The sequence below is a fragment of the Rhinichthys klamathensis genome, unplaced genomic scaffold, assembly GCF_029890125.1.
Source record: "Rhinichthys klamathensis goyatoka isolate OS25496 unplaced genomic scaffold, OSU_Roscu_1.1 h1tg000095l_1, whole genome shotgun sequence".
NCBI lineage: Eukaryota > Metazoa > Chordata > Actinopteri > Cypriniformes > Leuciscidae > Rhinichthys > Rhinichthys klamathensis.
The window spans coordinates 2,023,519-2,039,414 of NW_026606634.1; the positions used below are offsets into that span (position 1 = coordinate 2,023,519).

Sequence of the window (15,896 nt, forward strand, 5' to 3'; positions counted from 1 at the left end):
TGAAATGTAATTGAATAAATAATGAAAACATTTCAACATAAAACATTGCAATAAAAACATTTAGGCTACATCAATGAGGCTTTACACCTTTATCAGCGTACAGACGGTAGCTCAGTGATCAACGCAACAACACAAGCTTCGAGGAGCTTCAATCCACCCGAGATCGAATCTCAATGTAGCATAGGCCTACATGTTGTTAACCGATGTTGTCCTACAGCGTTTATATTTTCCCACCTTGATGCTTAAATAGGTAACTGTTTATATCTGTTTACTTATTTAAAGTCAAGAGTTTTGTTTGATTATCATTACAACATAAATTTGCTACATTCCTGTAGAACCGCAGCCGCTGCACAAACGACAAAAACTGATGAAGGAAGATTGTCAGCCGATTGCATCTGAAAATGAAGAAGCTCGTCTTTAGTCTGCTAAATTATTGTGTAATGTAAAAGAACACTAAAATTACTTAAGTTTGAAACCAAGTTCGAACATTTCAAGGTTTAAATTTTTTAATTTAAAACAGGGTTGCATCGGGTTTAGAGTTTATTTCTTTTGCGATGCAAAATAAGAAACACTAGGCTAATCTTATTCTTGCGACATTTTAAATTTGTATTGCCAAAGAAATTACAGCTAAATTAAACAATTAAAACAGTACAAAACGAAAATTGTCCAAAGAAACATAATTAAATTAAAAACTTGCGTTTCTCTTTGCCTCTCTCGCGCTGGATCTCTTTTTAACAAGTTAAATTTTGCCTGCTCATCAGGCTGGCTATCCGACACTCTCCATATGAAAGAGGAACATTAACACCTTTGTCCAGCAACTGTCCCTCCAACCCCCCACAGGCTATCGGAGTCTGAGGCTGACTTAACACAAAGAGAAGTCGCAATTCACACTTAAATCGCTATTCTAGACATTGTTGATAATGAAGGAATTAAATTATTTAAGTTACATGTAGCCTAGTGATATTTCTGTCATAAAAGTTTATTACTAAATATTTCATTATTTCAATAATTGATGAAATAAAACTGGTTTGGGCCAGCTTTTTCCAAGCAAAACTAAATATAATCTGAAAAAACGCATGTTAATTTGTTGTCATGAACAAAATGTTCAACTCAATATTAAATTCTACAGGGATCTTTGGATCCTTACAAGGCATGCAATTTGTGAATTAAGTTTTTTTATTTTTTTTATTATTCAAATAAATATCGAAACACGGTGCTTCGTGGTAATGCTGCTAAATTAAATAACATTTATAGAATAATTATGAACTTAAATGAAACAATATCGCAACATTTCGACAAATACATTATTTGATCTGTTTTTACATTTTAATTCAGGGCGATTTAGCCTACATTTAATTAGAGTTAGTACAATTAGTATAGTAGTTGACATGACTTATGTTTTTTCATTTTATTTATGCATACATTTAAGTTCACCTAGTAACTTATATTTTTGTGTTACACACACTAAATATGTTAAGTAGAGGTTGAAAAGTTATGAATACTTAATTTTTTGTGTGTAATCTAATTACTTTTATAAGTAATGGTTGTTCAGCCAACGAATCGTTTTTTAGAGTGTAGCCTATATGAATACAAGTTTACAGTTTTGAACGATAAGCTACTCTAGGCTACTCTTATCTGTATGACCAAAAAATTACGGGGGGGATTAAAATAATTCAGCAGAAGCAGGGATGTTTAGACCAGAAGGAAATCCTAGTCCCCCTTGGCAAATCACACTTTACTTAAAACCATGTTTTTAAAAACTCTAGGTTGTAGGGAACCTCTCTGCCATGCGCGCGCATGGTTTGGAGCACAATATCTGTCTCGCATGCACGCTCGCTCTAGATAGATTACGGGATATTTTAACTAATTTGCGGTATAACTAGTCGATCACGAGTGGCTCAACAGGTAGATCTATAGATAAACTATATCTTTTAGGAATTTGACCGACCGGGTTGACACTTCAGCGTGAGAAATCGGGGGTGTGGCGTGAGAGCGTGAGATTTGGGTCAATTGCGTGAGTACTCTCACGCTCAATGCGTGAGAGTTGGCAGCCCTGAAAAAAAAAATATATATATATATAGTATATATGTATATATATACATAGGCTATAATTATTTTTTTTACAGAACTGCTTTTGAAATTACGATTGGTAGCCTATTATTATACAGATGCAAAGTCGTTCTGTTGGATACTATTTTGTTCCTTAGTGTAAAATGGAAATGCATGATAATTGTATTTTATAAATATAAGCAAAAAAAACTGTATGGTGTAACAGAGTTTTAGAGCTAGACAAATCTAAATAAATATAAAATTTACAACAGACCATGTTTGTGCAGGATTTGAACCCGTGTCATCTTGATGATGAACCCTAAGTTCTACCGCTCGGCTATGAATTTTCTCACTGAGAAACACCCAAACGTCTTTTTCTCACATGAGCGATTTTTTCATTTAGCCTGTGAGTGTAGGCCTATACTTTAGCCTTTTACAGTTTTAAAAGATTATATCTTATCTGTATGACCAACAATTACGGAGTAGACTATAAATGTTTGTTGTAGGCTTATTTGGAAATTACCATAACTTGTAGTATTTCATCCTTAGGCTACAGACATTAGCCCCACTTACGTTTTGCTAAATGTCCCTTTGCACCACCTGGCGGTCGTTTCGCGAACGACTTTGAAATGCGACTGGTTTATTTTTACCGCGGTGGATGGCTAAAAATGGTATGTGGATGGCTAAAAGGTGTGACTAAAAATGTGCTTTTGGCTTTCATTTATATTTTGATTGTTTGTATATATATAGACACACTACCGTTCAAAAGTTTGGGGTTGGTACGATTTTAAATACTTTTAAAAGAATTCTCTTCTGCTAACCATGGCTGCGCTTATTTGATTAAAAATACAACAAAAATCAGTTATAGTATTAAATATTATTCCAGTGTAAATCAGCTGTTTCCTGTGTGAATATATAGTAAAGTGTAATTTATTCCTGTGATCAAAGCTGAATTTTCAGCATCACCAGTGTCAGTGTCTTCAGTGTCCTTCACAAATCAGTATAATATGAGGATTTGATGCTCAAGAAACATTTATTATTATTATCAATGTTGAAACAGTTGTTGGTCTGTCAGTTGTACAGTTTTTTTTTTTTTTTTTTTTAGGATTCTTTGATTAATAGGGTTAGGGTTAGAATCTTTTGTAACATTATAAATGTCTTTACTGTCACTTTCGATCAAATTCATTATTCCTTGATAAATAAAAGTATTGATTTCTTTCCTCCAAAAAATAAAAATAAAATTCTCACTGACCCCAAACTTTTGAACGGTAGTGTATATATATATATATATATATATATATGTGTGTGTGTGTGTGTGTGTGTGTGTGTATACATATTTATTTATTTATATATATATTGTCCTTGCATTCTTTCTTGTGTGACACCACTGAATGAAAGGCTCATTAGTATGCAGTCTGCTCAGGTGAGAACTGCCTAATTATTCATGAGGGGGTTGGGCCGTTCCGCCCATCCGCATATTGCCTTTGCAAACAAAAAAATGTTTTTCACAATTTAAAACAATCTATTGTTCTATGTGAATGATTAGGCAGAATGATTTTCAGATCAATTCGAAGCAAAAACTCTAGGCGACAACATCCACTAGTCAAAAGTCTTGTGGACAGATATTTAGTATGTTATTGTGGCCTTATATTAGAAACTTTATTTTTTAGTTTTTTCAATAACCACGCATAAACAATATTCTCTCAAATATACAAACATGTATTAACATGTTGTTCACATATTATGGTAGCCCTGTGTGTGCTATATAGAGTGTAATTTCACCTGTGCCATTAATATGTTTATAAGCAACTGAAAAAAGCAGAAATGTCAGAGCATACCAAAACATCTCAAGGACCCTGAAAACACCTCAGACCCCAGAGGGTTAATGTCCCAATCTGAATGTGATCTTTGGTACTGTTATGCTAGTTTCCAACAAGCCAATCACTTCATTCTTTTACCTTATACAGACGAATTTAAGAAAATTCCTGGAACTTTTTTTAACTTTGAAAATGTTTATTTGAAAGGGGGTATAGCTCAGTGGTAGAGCATTTGACTGCAGATCAAGAGGTCCCCGGTTCAAATCCGAGTGCCCCCTTTATCATGTCTCAATCTGAATGTGATCTTTGGTACTGTTATGCTAGTTTCCAACAAGCCAATCACTTCATTCTTTTACCTTATACTGGTGTAGTTGAGAAAATTCCTGATATTTTTTTGTTTACTTTGAAAAATTTGATTTGAAAGGGGGTATAGCTCAGTGGTAGAGCATTTGACTGCAGATCAAGAGGTCCCCGGTTCAAATCCGAGTGCCCCCTTTATCATGTCCCAATTTGAATGTGATCTTTGGTACTGTTATGCTAGTTTCCAACAAGCCAATCACTTCATTCTTTTACCTTATACAGACGAATTTAAGAAAATTGTGATCTTTGGTACTGTTATGCTAGTTTCCAACAAGCCAATCACTTCATTCTTTTACCTTATACAGACGAATTTAAGAAAATTCCTGGAACTTTTTTATCTTTGAAAAAAGGTCATTGAGAGGGGGTATAGCTCAGTTGTAGAGCATTTGACTGCAGATCAAGAGGTCCCCGAATCAAATCCGAGTGCCCCCTTTATCATGTCCCAATCTGAATGTGATCTTTGGTACTGTTATGCTAGTTTCCAACAAGCCAATCACTTCATTCTTTTACCTTATACAGACGAATTTAAGAAAATTCCTGGAACTTTTTTAACTTTCAAAAAAGGTAATTGAAAGGGGGTATAGCTCAGTGGTAGAGCATTTGACTGCAGATCAAGAGGTCCCCGGTTCAAATCTGAGTGCCCCCTTTATCATGTCCCAATCTGAATGTGATCTTTGGTACTATTATGCTAGTTTCCAACAAGCCAATCACTTCATTCTTTTACCTTATACAGACGAATTTAAGAAAATTCCTGGAACTTTTTTAACTTTGAAAAAAGGTCATTGAAAGGGGGTATAGCTCAGTGGTAGAGCATTTGACGGCAGATCAAGAGGTCCCCCTTTATCATGTCCCAATTTGAATGTGATCTCTGGTACTCTTATAGTTTCCAACAAGCCAATCACTTCATTCGTTTTCCTTATACTGGTGTAGTTGAGAAAATTCCTGATATTTTTTTGTTTACTTTTAAAATGTTTATTGGAAAGGGGGTATAGCTCAGTGGTAGAGCATTTGACTGCAGATCAAGAGGTCCCCGGTTCAAATCCGAGTGCACTCTTTATCATGTCCCAATCTGAATGTGATCTTTGGTACTGTTATGCTAGTTTCCAACAAGCCAATCACTTCATTCTTTTACCTTATACTGGTGTAGTTGAGAAAATTCCTGATATTTTTTTTTTTACTTTGAAAATGTTTATTTGAAAGGGGGTATAGCTCAGTGGTAGAGCATTTGACTGCAGATCAAGAGGTCCCCGGTTCAAATCCGAGTGCACTCTTTATCATGTCCCAATCTGAATGTGATCTTTGGTACTGTTATGCTAGTTTCCAACAAGCCAATCACTTCATTCTTTTACCTTATACAGACGAATTTAAGAAAATTCCTGGAACTTTTTTAACTTTGAAAAAAGGTCATTGAAAGGGGGTATAGCTCAGTGGTAGAGCATTTGACTGCAGATCAAGAGGTCCCCGGTTCAAATCCGAGTGACCCCTTTATCGTGTCCCAATCTGAAAGTGATCTTTGGTACTGTTATGCTAGTTTCCAACAAGCCAATCACTTCATTCTTTTACCTTATACAGACGAATTTAAGAAAATTCCTGGAACTTTTTTTAACTTTGAAAATGTTTATTTGAAAGGTGGTGTAGCTCAGTGGTAGAGCATTTTACTGCAGATCAAGAGGTTCCCGGTTCAAATCCGAGTGCCCCCTTTATCATGTCCCAATCTGAATGTGATCTTTGGTACTGTTATGCTGGTTTCCAACAAGCCAATCACCTCATTATTTTACCTTATACAGACGAATTTAAGAAAATTGTGATCTTTGGTACTGTTATGCTAGTTTCCAACAAGCCAATCACTTCATTCTTTTACCTTATACAGACGAATTTAAGAAAATTGTGATCTTTGGTACTGTTATGCTAGTTTCCAACAAGCCAATCACTTCATTCTTTTACCTTATACAGACGAATTTAAGAAAATTCCTGGAACTTTTTTATCTTTGAAAAAAGGTCATTGAGAGGGGGTATAGCTCAGTTGTAGAGCATTTGACTGCAGATCAAGAGGTCCCCGAATCAAATCCGAGTGCCCCCTTTATCATGTCCCAATCTGAATGTGATCTTTGGTACTGTTATGCTAGTTTCCAACAAGCCAATCACTTCATTCTTTTACCTTATACAGACGAATTTAAGAAAATTCCTGGAACTTTTTTAACTTTCAAAAAAGGTAATTGAAAGGGGGTATAGCTCAGTGGTAGAGCATTTGACTGCAGATCAAGAGGTCCCCGGTTCAAATCTGAGTGCCCCCTTTATCATGTCCCAATCTGAATGTGATCTTTGGTACTATTATGCTAGTTTCCAACAAGCCAATCACTTCATTCTTTTACCTTATACAGACGAATTTAAGAAAATTCCTGGAACTTTTTTAACTTTGAAAAAAGGTCATTGAAAGGGGGTATAGCTCAGTGGTAGAGCATTTGACGGCAGATCAAGAGGTCCCCCTTTATCATGTCCCAATTTGAATGTGATCTCTGGTACTCTTATAGTTTCCAACAAGCCAATCACTTCATTCGTTTTCCTTATACTGGTGTAGTTGAGAAAATTCCTGATATTTTTTTGTTTACTTTTAAAATGTTTATTGGAAAGGGGGTATAGCTCAGTGGTAGAGCATTTGACTGCAGATCAAGAGGTCCCCGGTTCAAATCCGAGTGCACTCTTTATCATGTCCCAATCTGAATGTGATCTTTGGTACTGTTATGCTAGTTTCCAAGAAGCCAATCACTTCATTCTTTTACCTTATACTGGTGTAGTTGAGAAAATTCCTGATATTTTTTTTTTACTTTGAAAATGTTTATTTGAAAGGGGGTATAGCTCAGTGGTAGAGCATTTGACTGCAGATCAAGAGGTCCCCGGTTCAAATCCGAGTGCACTCTTTATCATGTCCCAATCTGAATGTGATCTTTGGTACTGTTATGCTAGTTTCCAACAAGCCAATCACTTCATTCTTTTACCTTATACAGACGAATTTAAGAAAATTCCTGGAACTTTTTTAACTTTGAAAAAAGGTCATTGAAAGGGGGTATAGCTCAGTGGTAGAGCATTTGACTGCAGATCAAGAGGTCCCCGGTTCAAATCCGAGTGACCCCTTTATCATGTCCCAATCTGAAAGTGATCTTTGGTACTGTTATGCTAGTTTCCAACAAGCCAATCACTTCATTCTTTTACCTTATACAGACGAATTTAAGAAAATTCCTGGAACTTTTTTTAACTTTGAAAATGTTTATTTGAAAGGTGGTGTAGCTCAGTGGTAGAGCATTTTACTGCAGATCAAGAGAATCCCGGTTCAAATCCGAGTGCCCCCTTTATCATGTCCCAATCTGAATGTGATCTTTGGTACTGTTATGCTGGTTTCCAACAAGCCAATCACCTCATTATTTTACCTTATACAGACGAATTTAAGAAAATTGTGATCTTTGGTACTGTTATGCTAGTTTCCAACAAGCCAATCACTTCATTCTTTTACCTTATACAGACGAATTTAAGAAAATTGTGATCTTTGGTACTGTTATGCTAGTTTCCAACAAGCCAATCACTTCATTCTTTTACCTTATACAGACGAATTTAAGAAAATTCCTGGAACTTTTTTATCTTTGAAAAAAGGTCATTGAGAGGGGGTATAGCTCAGTTGTAGAGCATTTGACTGCAGATCAAGAGGTCCCCGAATCAAATCCGAGTGCCCCCTTTATCATGTCCCAATCTGAATGTGATCTTTGGTACTGTTATGCTAGTTTCCAACAAGCCAATCACTTCATTCTTTTACCTTATACAGACGAATTTAAGAAAATTCCTGGAACTTTTTTAACTTTCAAAAAAGGTAATTGAAAGGGGGTATAGCTCAGTGGTAGAGCATTTGACTGCAGATCAAGAGGTCCCCGGTTCAAATCTGAGTGCCCCCTTTATCATGTCCCAATCTGAATGTGATCTTTGGTACTATTATGCTAGTTTCCAACAAGCCAATCACTTCATTCTTTTACCTTATACAGACGAATTTAAGAAAATTCCTGGAACTTTTTTAACTTTGAAAAAAGGTCATTGAAAGGGGGTATAGCTCAGTGGTAGAGCATTTGACGGCAGATCAAGAGGTCCCCCTTTATCATGTCCCAATTTGAATGTGATCTCTGGTACTCTTATAGTTTCCAACAAGCCAATCACTTCATTCGTTTTCCTTATACTGGTGTAGTTGAGAAAATTCCTGATATTTTTTTGTTTACTTTTAAAATGTTTATTGGAAAGGGGGTATAGCTCAGTGGTAGAGCATTTGACTGCAGATCAAGAGGTCCCCGGTTCAAATCCGAGTGCACTCTTTATCATGTCCCAATCTGAATGTGATCTTTGGTACTGTTATGCTAGTTTCCAACAAGCCAATCACTTCATTCTTTTACCTTATACTGGTGTAGTTGAGAAAATTCCTGATATTTTTTTTTTACTTTGAAAATGTTTATTTGAAAGGGGGTATAGCTCAGTGGTAGAGCATTTGACTGCAGATCAAGAGGTCCCCGGTTCAAATCCGAGTGCACTCTTTATCATGTCCCAATCTGAATGTGATCTTTGGTACTGTTATGCTAGTTTCCAACAAGCCAATCACTTCATTCTTTTACCTTATACAGACGAATTTAAGAAAATTCCTGGAACTTTTTTAACTTTGAAAAAAGGTCATTGAAAGGGGGTATAGCTCAGTGGTAGAGCATTTGACTGCAGATCAAGAGGTCCCCGGTTCAAATCCGAGTGACCCCTTTATCATGTCCCAATCTGAAAGTGATCTTTGGTACTGTTATGCTAGTTTCCAACAAGCCAATCACTTCATTCTTTTACCTTATACAGACGAATTTAAGAAAATTCCTGGAACTTTTTTTAACTTTGAAAATGTTTATTTGAAAGGTGGTGTAGCTCAGTGGTAGAGCATTTTACTGCAGATCAAGAGGTTCCCGGTTCAAATCCGAGTGCCCCCTTTATCATGTCCCAATCTGAATGTGATCTTTGGTACTGTTATGCTGGTTTCCAACAAGCCAATCACCTCATTATTTTACCTTATACAGACGAATTTAAGAAAATTGTGATCTTTGGTACTGTTATGCTAGTTTCCAACAAGCCAATCACTTCATTCTTTTACCTTATACAGACGAATTTAAGAAAGTTGTGATCTTTGGTACTGTTATGCTAGTTTCCAACAAGCCAATCACTTCATTCTTTTACCTTATACAGACGAATTTAAGAAAATTCCTGGAACTTTTTTAACTTTGAAAAAAGGTCATTGAGAGGGGGTATAGCTCAGTTGTAGAGCATTTGACTGCAGATCAAGAGGTCCCCGAATCAAATCCGAGTGCCCCCTTTATCATGTCCCAATCTGAATGTGATCTTTGGTACTGTTATGCTAGTTTCCAACAAGCCAATCACTTCATTCTTTTACCTTATACAGACGAATTTAAGAAAATTCCTGGAACTTTTTTAACTTTGAAAAAAGGTAATTGAAAGGGGGTATAGCTCAGTGGTAGAGCATTTGACTGCAGATCAAGAGGTCCCCGGTTCAAATCTGAGTGCCCCCTTTATCATGTCCCAATCTGAATGTAATCTTTGGTACTATTATGCTAGTTTCCAACAAGCCAATCACTTCATTCTTTTACCTTATACAGACGAATTTAAGAAAATTCCTGGAACTTTTTTAACTTTGAAAAAAGGTCATTGTAAGGGGGTATAGCTCAGTGGTAGAGCGTTTGACTGCAGATCAAGAGGTCCCCGGTTCAAATCTGAGTGCCCCCTTTATCATGTCCCAATCTGAATGTGATCTTTGGTACTATTATGCTAGTTTCCAACAAGCCAATCACTTCATTCTTTTACCTTATACAGACGAATTTTAGAAAATTCCTCAGATTTTTTTTTTTACTTTGAAAAATTTATTTGAAAGGGGGTATAGCTCAGTGGCAGAGAATTTGACTGCAGATCAAGAGGTCCCCGGTTCAAATCCGAATGCACTGTTTATCATGTCCCAATCTGAATGTGATCTTTGGTACTGTTATGCTAGTTTCCAACAAGCCAATCACTTCATTATTTTACCTTATACTGGTGTAGTTGAGAAAATTCCTGATATTTTTTTTTTTACTTTGAAAATGTTTATTTGAAAGGGGGTATAGCTCAATGGTAGAGCGTTTGACTGCAGATCAAGAGGTCCCCGGTTCAAATCCGAGTGCCCCTTTTATCATGTCCCAATCTGAATGTGATCTTTGGTACTGTTATGCTAGTTTCCAACAAGCCAATCACTTCATTCTTTTACCTTATACAGACGAATTTAAGAAAATTCCTGGAACTTTTTTAACTTTGAAAAAAGGTAATTGAAAGGGGGTATAGCTCAGTGGTAGAGCATTTGACTGCAGATCAAGAGGTCCCCGGTTCAAATCCGAGTGCCCCCTTTATCATGTCCCAATCTGAATGTGATCTTTGGTACTGTTATGCTAGTTTCCAACAAGCCAATCACTTCATTCTTTTACCTTATACAGACGAATTTAAGAAAATTCCTGGAACTTTTTTTAACTTTGAAAATGTTTATTTGAAAGGTGGTGTAGCTCAGTGGTAGAGCATTTTACTGCAGATCAAGAGGTTCCCGGTTCAAATCCGAGTGCCCCCTTTATCATGTCCCAATCTGAATGTGATCTTTGGTACTGTTATGCTGGTTTCCAACAAGCCAATCACTTCATTCTTTTACCTTATACAGACGAATTTAAGAAAATTGTGATCTTTGGTACTGTTATGCTAGTTTCCAACAAGCCAATCACTTCCTTCTTTTACCTTATACAGACGAATTTAAGAAAATTGTGATCTTTGGTACTGTTATGCTAGTTTCCAACAAGCCAATCACTTCATTCTTTTACCTTATACAGACAAATTTAAGAAAATTCCTGGAACTTTTTTAACTTTGAAAAAAGGTCATTGAGAGGGGGTATAGCTCAGTGGTAGAGCATTTGACTGCAGATCAAGAGGTCCCCGGTTCAAATCCGAGTGCCCCCTTTATCATGTCTCAATCTGAATGTGATCTTTGGTACTGTTATGCTAGTTTCCAACAAGCCAATCACTTCATTCTTTTACCTTATACTGGTGTAGTTGAGAAAATTCCTGATATTTTTTGTTTACTTTGAAAAATTTGATTTGAAAGGGGGTATAGCTCAGTGGTAGAGCATTTGACTGCAGATCAAGAGGTCCCCGGTTCAAATCCGAGTGCCCCCTTTATCATGTCCCAATTTGAATGTGATCTTTGGTACTGTTATGCTAGTTTCCAACAAGCCAATCACTTCATTCTTTTACCTTATACTGGTGTAGTTGAGAAAATTCCTGATATTTTTTTGTTTACTTTGAAAAATTTGATTTGAAAGGGGGTATAGCTCAGTGGTAGAGCATTTGACTGCAGATCAAGAGGTCCCCGGTTCAAATCCGAGTGCCCCCTTTATCATGTCCCAATTTTAATGTGATCTTTGGTACTGTTATGCTAGTTTCCAACAAGCCAATCACTTCATTCTTTTACCTTATACTGGTGTAGTTGAGAAAATTCCTGATATTTTTTGGTTTACTTTGAAAAATTTGATTTGAAAGGGGGTATAGCTCAGTGGTAGAGCATTTGACTGCAGATCAAGAGGTCCCCGGTTCAAATCCGAGTGCCCCCTTTATCATGTCCCAATTTTAATGTGATCTTTGGTACTGTTATGCTAGTTTCCAACAAGCCAATCACTTCATTCTTTTACCTTATACTGGTGTAGTTGAGAAAATTCCTGATATTTTTTTGTTTACTTTGAAAAATTTGATTTGAAAGGGGGTATAGCTCAGTGGTAGAGCATTTGACTGCAGATCAAGAGGTCCCCGGTTCAAATCCGAGTGCCCCCTTTATCATGTCCCAATTTGAATGTGATCTTTGGTACTGTTATGCTAGTTTCCAACAAGCCAATCACTTCATTCTTTTACCTTATACAGACGAATTTAAGAACTTTTTTAACTTTGAAAAAAGGTCATTGAAAGGGGGTATAGCTCAGTTGTAGAGCATTTGACTGCTCTATAACTGACTCTTGACTGCAGATCAAGAGGTCCCCGGTTCAAATCCGAGTGCCCCCTATATCATGTCTCAATCTGAATGTGATCTTTGGCACTGTTATGCTAGTTTCCAACAAGCCAATCACTTCATTCTTTTACTTTATACAGACGAATTTAAGAAAATTCCTGGAACTTTTTTAACTTTGAAAAAAGGTCTTTGAGAGGGGGTATAGCTCAGTGGTAGAGCATTTGACTGCAGATCAAGAGGTCCCCGGCTCAAATCCGAGTGCCCCCTTTGCATGTCCAACTCCGACCAACTCTTTGGTGCTGATATCCTAGTTCACAAGAAAAACACTTTGTTATTTTCCTTCTACAGACGAATTTAAGAAAATTACTGGAACTTTTTTAACTTTGAAAAAAGGTCATTGAAAGGGGGTATAGCTCAGTGGTAGAGCATTTGACGGCAGATCAAGAGGTCCCCCTTTATCATGTCCCAATTTGAATGTGATCTCTGGTACTCTTATAGTTTCCAACAAGCCAATCACTTCATTCGTTTTCCTTATACTGGTGTAGTTGAGAAAATTCCTGATATTTTTTTGTTTACTTTTAAAATGTTTATTACTGGAATTACTGGAACTTCTGTAACTTTGAAAAAAGGAAATTGAAAGGTGGTATAGCTCAGTGGTAGAGCATTTGACTGCAGATCAAGAGGTCCCCGGTTCAAAGCCGAGTGCCCCCTTTATCATGTCCCAATTTGAATGTGATCTTTGGTACTGTTATGCTAGGTTCCAACAAGCCAATCACTTCATTCTTTTACCTTATACTGGTGTAGTAGAGAAAATTCCTGATATATTTTTTTTTTACTTTGAAAATAGTTATTTAAAGGGGGTATAGCTCAGTGGTAGAGCATTTGACTGCAGATCAAGAGGTCCCCGGTTCAAATCCGAGTGCCCCCTTTATCATGTCCCAATTTGAATGTGATCTTTGGTACTGTTATGCTAGTTTCCAACAAGCCAATCACTTTATTCTTTTACCTTATACAGACGAATTTAAGAAAATTCCTCAGAATTTTTTTTTTACTTTGAAAAATTTATCTAAAAGGGGGTATAGCTCAGTGGCAGAGCATTTGACTGCAGATCAAGGGGTCCCCGGTTCAAATCCGAGTGCCCCCTTTATCATGTCCCAATCTGAATGTGATCTTTGGTACTGTTATGCTAGTTTCCAACAAGCCAATCACTTCATTCTTTTACCTTATACAGACGAATTTAAGAAAATTCCTGGAACTTTTTTAACTTTGAAAAAATGTCATTGAGAGGGGGTATAGCTCAGTGGTAGAGCATTTAACTGCAGATCAAGAGGTCCCCGATTCAAATCCGAATACCCCCTTTGCATGTCCAACTCTTTGGTGCTGATATCCTAGTTCACAAGCAAAACACTTTGTTATTTTCCTTCTACAGACGAATTTAAGAAAATTACTGGAACTTTTGTAACTTTGAAAAAAGCTAATTGAAAGGTGGTATAGCTCAGTGGTAGAGCATTTGACTGCAGATCAAGAGGTCCCCGGTTCAAAGCCGAGTGCCCCCTTTATCATGTCCCAATTTGAATGTGATCTTTGGTACTGTTATGCTAGGTTCCAACAAGCCAATCACTTCATTCTTTTACCTTATACTGGTGTAGTTGAGAAAATTCCTGATATATATTTTTTTTTACTTTGAAAATAGTTATTTGAAAGGGGGTATAGCTCAGTGGTAGAGCATTTGACTGCAGATCAAGAGGTCCCCGGTTCAAATCCGAGTGCCCCCTTTATCATGTCCCAATTTGAATGTGATCTTTGGTACTGTTATGCTAGTTTCCAACAAGCCAATCACTTCATTCTTTTACCTTATACAGACGAATTTAAGAAAATTGTGATCTTTGGTACTGTTATGCTAGTTTCCAACAAGCCAATCACTTCATTCTTTTACCTTATACAGACGAATTTAAGAAAATTCCGCGGATTTTTTTTTTTTTTACTTTGAAAAATTGATCTAAAAGGGGGTATAGCTCAGTGGTAGAGCATTTGACTGCAGATCAAGAGGTCCCCGGTTCAAATCCGAGTGCCCCCTTTATCATGTCCCAATCTGAATGTGATCTTTGGTACTGTTATGCTAGTTTCCAACAAGCCAATCACTTCATTCTTTTACCTTATACAGACAAATTTTAGAAAATTCCTCAGATTTTTTTTTTTACTTTGAAAAATTTATCTGAAAGGGGGTATAGCTCAGTGGCAGAGCATTTGCCTGCAGATCAAGAGTCCCAATCTTTATCATCCCTTTATCATGTCCCAATCTTAATGTGATCTTTTGTACTGTTAAGCTAGTTTCCAACAAGCCAATCACTTCATTCTTTTACCTTATACTGGTGTAGTAGAGAAAATTCCTGATATTTTTTTTTTTACTTTGAAAATGTTTATTTGAAAGGGGGTATAGCTCAGTGGTAGAGCATTTGACTGCAGATCAAGAGGTTCCTGGTTCAAATCCGAGTGCCCCCTTTATCATGTCCCAATTTGAATGTGATCTTTGGTACTGTTATGCTAGTTTCCAACAAGCCAATCACTTCATTCTTTTACCTTATACTGGTGTAGTTGAGAAAATTCCTGATATTTTTTTTTTTACTTTGAAAATGTTTATTTGAAAGGGGGTATAGCTCAGTGGTAGAGCATTTGACTGCAGATCAAGAGGTCCCCGGTTCAAATACGAGTGCCCCCTTTATCATGTCCCAATCTGAATGTGATCTTTGGTACTGTTATGCTAGTTTCCAACAAGCCAATCACTTTATTCTTTTACCTTATACAGACGAATTTAAGAAAATTCCTCAGAATTTTTTTTTTGAAAGGGTGTATAGCTCAGTGGTAGAGCATTTGACTGCAGATCAAGAGGTCCCCGGTTCAAATCCGAGTGCCCCCTTTATCATGTCCCAATTTGAATGTGATCTTTGGTACTGTTATGCTAGTTTCCAACAAGCCAATCACTTCATTCTTTTACCTTATACTGGTGTAGTTGAGAAATTCCTGATATTTTCTTTTTTACTTTGAAAATGTTTATTTGAAAGGGGGTATAGCTCAGTGGTAGAGCATTTGACTGCAGATCAAGAGGTCCCCGGTTCAAATCCGAGTGCCCCCTTTATCATGTCCCAATCTGAGTGTGATCTTTGGTACTGTTATGCTAGTTTCCAACAAGCCAATCACTTTATTCTTTTACCTTATACAGACGAATTTAAGAAAATTCCTCAGAATTTTTTTTTTACTTTGAAAAATTGATCTAAAAGGGGGTATAGCTCAGTGGTAGAGCATTTGACTGCAGATCAAGAGGTCCCCGGTTCAAATCCGAATGCCCCCTTTATCATGTCCCAATCTGAATGTGATCTTTGGTACTGTTATGCTAGTTTCCAACAAGCCAATCACTTCATTCTTTTACCTTATACAGACAAATTTTAGAAAATTCCTCAGATTTTTTTTTTTACTTTGAATAATTTATCTGAAAGGGGGTATAGCTCAGTGGCAGAGCATTTGCCTGCAGATCAAGAGTCCCAATCTTTATCATCCCTTTATCATGTCCCAATCTTAATGTGATCTTT

The 15,896-nt window shown here is 36.7% G+C and overlaps 25 non-coding genes across 25 annotated transcripts; all 25 read left to right on the forward strand.

Annotated features, from left to right (window-relative positions):
* Positions 1 to 4,072: 4,072 nt before the first annotated feature.
* trnac-gca (transfer RNA cysteine (anticodon GCA)) lies at positions 4,073 to 4,144 on the forward strand. The gene has a single exon. It is a non-coding gene; the product is annotated as a tRNA-Cys (tRNA).
* A 145-nt stretch (positions 4,145 to 4,289) lies between these two features.
* On the forward strand, positions 4,290 to 4,361 carry trnac-gca (transfer RNA cysteine (anticodon GCA)). Its single transcript has one exon. It is a non-coding gene; the product is annotated as a tRNA-Cys (tRNA).
* Positions 4,362 to 4,800: 439 nt separating this feature from the next.
* On the forward strand, positions 4,801 to 4,872 carry trnac-gca (transfer RNA cysteine (anticodon GCA)). The gene has a single exon. It is a non-coding gene; the product is annotated as a tRNA-Cys (tRNA).
* A 767-nt stretch (positions 4,873 to 5,639) lies between these two features.
* On the forward strand, positions 5,640 to 5,711 carry trnac-gca (transfer RNA cysteine (anticodon GCA)). The gene has a single exon. It is a non-coding gene; the product is annotated as a tRNA-Cys (tRNA).
* Positions 5,712 to 6,448: 737 nt separating this feature from the next.
* trnac-gca (transfer RNA cysteine (anticodon GCA)) lies at positions 6,449 to 6,520 on the forward strand. The gene has a single exon. It is a non-coding gene; the product is annotated as a tRNA-Cys (tRNA).
* Positions 6,521 to 7,286: 766 nt separating this feature from the next.
* On the forward strand, positions 7,287 to 7,358 carry trnac-gca (transfer RNA cysteine (anticodon GCA)). The gene has a single exon. It is a non-coding gene; the product is annotated as a tRNA-Cys (tRNA).
* Positions 7,359 to 8,095: 737 nt separating this feature from the next.
* trnac-gca (transfer RNA cysteine (anticodon GCA)) lies at positions 8,096 to 8,167 on the forward strand. The gene has a single exon. It is a non-coding gene; the product is annotated as a tRNA-Cys (tRNA).
* A 766-nt stretch (positions 8,168 to 8,933) lies between these two features.
* Positions 8,934 to 9,005, forward strand: trnac-gca (transfer RNA cysteine (anticodon GCA)). The gene has a single exon. It is a non-coding gene; the product is annotated as a tRNA-Cys (tRNA).
* A 737-nt stretch (positions 9,006 to 9,742) lies between these two features.
* trnac-gca (transfer RNA cysteine (anticodon GCA)) lies at positions 9,743 to 9,814 on the forward strand. Its single transcript has one exon. It is a non-coding gene; the product is annotated as a tRNA-Cys (tRNA).
* Positions 9,815 to 9,956: 142 nt separating this feature from the next.
* Positions 9,957 to 10,028, forward strand: trnac-gca (transfer RNA cysteine (anticodon GCA)). The gene has a single exon. It is a non-coding gene; the product is annotated as a tRNA-Cys (tRNA).
* A 361-nt stretch (positions 10,029 to 10,389) lies between these two features.
* trnac-gca (transfer RNA cysteine (anticodon GCA)) lies at positions 10,390 to 10,461 on the forward strand. The gene has a single exon. It is a non-coding gene; the product is annotated as a tRNA-Cys (tRNA).
* Positions 10,462 to 10,603: 142 nt separating this feature from the next.
* Positions 10,604 to 10,675, forward strand: trnac-gca (transfer RNA cysteine (anticodon GCA)). Its single transcript has one exon. It is a non-coding gene; the product is annotated as a tRNA-Cys (tRNA).
* Positions 10,676 to 11,198: 523 nt separating this feature from the next.
* Positions 11,199 to 11,270, forward strand: trnac-gca (transfer RNA cysteine (anticodon GCA)). The gene has a single exon. It is a non-coding gene; the product is annotated as a tRNA-Cys (tRNA).
* A 144-nt stretch (positions 11,271 to 11,414) lies between these two features.
* On the forward strand, positions 11,415 to 11,486 carry trnac-gca (transfer RNA cysteine (anticodon GCA)). The gene has a single exon. It is a non-coding gene; the product is annotated as a tRNA-Cys (tRNA).
* Positions 11,487 to 11,631: 145 nt separating this feature from the next.
* On the forward strand, positions 11,632 to 11,703 carry trnac-gca (transfer RNA cysteine (anticodon GCA)). Its single transcript has one exon. It is a non-coding gene; the product is annotated as a tRNA-Cys (tRNA).
* A 145-nt stretch (positions 11,704 to 11,848) lies between these two features.
* On the forward strand, positions 11,849 to 11,920 carry trnac-gca (transfer RNA cysteine (anticodon GCA)). The gene has a single exon. It is a non-coding gene; the product is annotated as a tRNA-Cys (tRNA).
* A 145-nt stretch (positions 11,921 to 12,065) lies between these two features.
* trnac-gca (transfer RNA cysteine (anticodon GCA)) lies at positions 12,066 to 12,137 on the forward strand. Its single transcript has one exon. It is a non-coding gene; the product is annotated as a tRNA-Cys (tRNA).
* A 367-nt stretch (positions 12,138 to 12,504) lies between these two features.
* On the forward strand, positions 12,505 to 12,576 carry trnac-gca (transfer RNA cysteine (anticodon GCA)). Its single transcript has one exon. It is a non-coding gene; the product is annotated as a tRNA-Cys (tRNA).
* A 589-nt stretch (positions 12,577 to 13,165) lies between these two features.
* Positions 13,166 to 13,237, forward strand: trnac-gca (transfer RNA cysteine (anticodon GCA)). Its single transcript has one exon. It is a non-coding gene; the product is annotated as a tRNA-Cys (tRNA).
* A 144-nt stretch (positions 13,238 to 13,381) lies between these two features.
* trnac-gca (transfer RNA cysteine (anticodon GCA)) lies at positions 13,382 to 13,453 on the forward strand. The gene has a single exon. It is a non-coding gene; the product is annotated as a tRNA-Cys (tRNA).
* Positions 13,454 to 14,012: 559 nt separating this feature from the next.
* trnac-gca (transfer RNA cysteine (anticodon GCA)) lies at positions 14,013 to 14,084 on the forward strand. Its single transcript has one exon. It is a non-coding gene; the product is annotated as a tRNA-Cys (tRNA).
* Positions 14,085 to 14,314: 230 nt separating this feature from the next.
* Positions 14,315 to 14,386, forward strand: trnac-gca (transfer RNA cysteine (anticodon GCA)). Its single transcript has one exon. It is a non-coding gene; the product is annotated as a tRNA-Cys (tRNA).
* Positions 14,387 to 14,739: 353 nt separating this feature from the next.
* Positions 14,740 to 14,811, forward strand: trnac-gca (transfer RNA cysteine (anticodon GCA)). The gene has a single exon. It is a non-coding gene; the product is annotated as a tRNA-Cys (tRNA).
* A 559-nt stretch (positions 14,812 to 15,370) lies between these two features.
* On the forward strand, positions 15,371 to 15,442 carry trnac-gca (transfer RNA cysteine (anticodon GCA)). Its single transcript has one exon. It is a non-coding gene; the product is annotated as a tRNA-Cys (tRNA).
* A 144-nt stretch (positions 15,443 to 15,586) lies between these two features.
* On the forward strand, positions 15,587 to 15,658 carry trnac-gca (transfer RNA cysteine (anticodon GCA)). The gene has a single exon. It is a non-coding gene; the product is annotated as a tRNA-Cys (tRNA).
* The last annotated feature ends 238 nt before the right edge of the window (positions 15,659 to 15,896 follow it).